Genomic DNA, 2421 nt, shown 5'->3' with positions numbered 1-2421 from the left:
AGATTACCCATCGCGTACCGCGACGTGGAGGCTACGCAGTGGACACGTAGCCTGCCACGTGGCGTGCCACGTAGCAGGCCTAGGGCTGACTCAGCGAAGCTACAAGATACTTCGCGGTACGCGACAGCTTTCTATTTATGGCCATCGCGTACCGCGATGGGGTCCAAAACCTGCTATAAATAGAAAGGCAACGAGACGTTCATTTCTTGCTCAAAAACTTCTGAATTCTCTCTATATTCACACACATACATAATATTAAGTAATAGTATAATACCGAGACGGCAAAACCCAAAAACGCTCAACCAAACCTAAAACGCTCAGCCAAAATCTAAAACGCTCAAAAACGGTTTTCGTGAAAAAAAAAAGTAAAAAATTGATCGATTAACGATCCAAAACTGTTTTTTTCGGTGAACCAATGATTAATTGGATATGTATTGACGATATTGAGATGTTGGGATGTGATTTCATGGATCAATTTCGTGCAAAAAGGGGATTTGCGTACCTATCGTACGATAAGCTATTATTGTATTGGATCTTTTTCATATATATATATATATATATATATATATATATATATATATACTAGTCTATATCACATGGGTGGTTTAAAAAATTATTTTTAAAACATATTGATAAATATAATCTATGAAGTTTTAAAAATCAAATAAATATGCAAACAAATAACTTATATATGACATTGAAGATGAAATTTAGAAATTTATTACAAAAATGTTGCGATTATAAAATTTATAACCATCAAATCAGGCTTAGGAATGGTTTCATTACTTCCCATCTTTGCTGTTGCATGTTCAGTGACTTGCGAATGAAGTCTCTGATAATTTGCTAGCATATATACTGAACTTGACTCGTCCTACAAAAAAAAGTTAATGATGTAAAAGGTCAAAATCTAACCCTTGTTATGATGTACAATTGTAAAATAAGATGTTCTCGAAGAAGGTACTTGATAACAAATTTGAAACTCAAAACGCACTGTAGTTCAAATCAAATTAGAGGTGGCAAGATGTGTAGGTATTGGCTGTCGGAATGGGAAATGGTTGAAACGGGTCATTCAAGTATGCAGCCAACACTTCTTAATAACATGCCAAATGAGATAGAAGTGCTCGAAAGATTGCTTTATTATTATTTTTTTTAGTATTTTCAGGAATATAAAATAAAAGACAATTAAAATACTTTCTTTCTTTAAAATTTTCATTATATACATTGATTACATTCTCATAAATTTATTTATCCATATACTAGCCATTTAAATTTATTTTTTTGATTTATTTTGGAAAGCTAGAAACATGAAGTTTTTTTCTTAGCAATCATATATATAACTAGCTTTTATTCTCTGTAATACGAGGTTGTTTTATATTATTCATTTCTAATATTAATATATTTTTTTGGATTTTAATATTATTTATTGTAAGGAAGTTATTAATATACTTAGGAATTGATGATGAAAGAGTTCACAAATAAATGAGATGTTATAACCCGGTTAAAAGTTATATGGGTTTGGTGAGACCCATGACCCGTTTTTTTGTACTATAAAATTGTTTCTTAATTATAAATAATATCTTAAAAAACGGATACTAATTTTTAGTATATATCTATTTTAGAGGATTTTCTATCAAATATTTTATGAGATTAATTTTTAATATAATGAGATGTTATAACCTGTTTAAAAGGCTATCTGGGTTTGGTGATACCCATACACGTGAATTCGGTTTGAATGCATGAGAAACATTCATTTACAAATAAAGCAATCTGGTGGCTTGAGAGAATTTAAGGAGGTCTCGCTTATATATATTTAAGATTAAGATTTAATATACAATCTTGTTTTATTATTTATGGTTGGCTTGTACTTGAAAGAACCCGTGTTTTCAAACGGATATCTATAGTCGCTTTGTCAAGATTTACAGCAGACATTGACTAAAAATTTTGATTATTGATAAACTAGGTATATTGACCAACACAACCGCAAACGTAGTGTACAAGGAAAATTTTTCTTATTAGTAAATATTTTGTAGGTCCCCCCGGGGCGTTGCCGATTGATACGAGATCCGCACGAGGTCTAGGAGTGCGGAATCCTCCTAGACTCGTTTATTGGTGTAAAGATGAAGAACACAAACACGTACACGAACAAATACAAGAACGAATACAAGAACGGGATAATCAAATCTGCAGATTCTTATATAATAATCAAAACACGTTACATACCGTAACCAAACAGAAAACACGACTGACCCGAGGTGAGCTCTACCTCGGGTCGTCTCACAAGACTCTCCTTGTCTCTTACTCTCTCTAAACAAACAAACTGCTCAAAACACACGCTAATTTCTGGATTACTCAACCTAAACAAGACATACGTATATATATATAAAACATTCTCGGGCCTGGGCTTCAGTAGGCGAAGTTGTG

Source organism: Bidens hawaiensis, unplaced genomic scaffold (assembly GCF_021521415.1).
Source record: "Bidens hawaiensis isolate Kalapana, Puna unplaced genomic scaffold, B.hawaiensis_p1.1 tig00013425_1, whole genome shotgun sequence".
In the NCBI taxonomy this organism is placed as follows: domain Eukaryota; kingdom Viridiplantae; phylum Streptophyta; class Magnoliopsida; order Asterales; family Asteraceae; genus Bidens; species Bidens hawaiensis.
Note: the sequence above shows the minus strand (reverse complement) of the source record.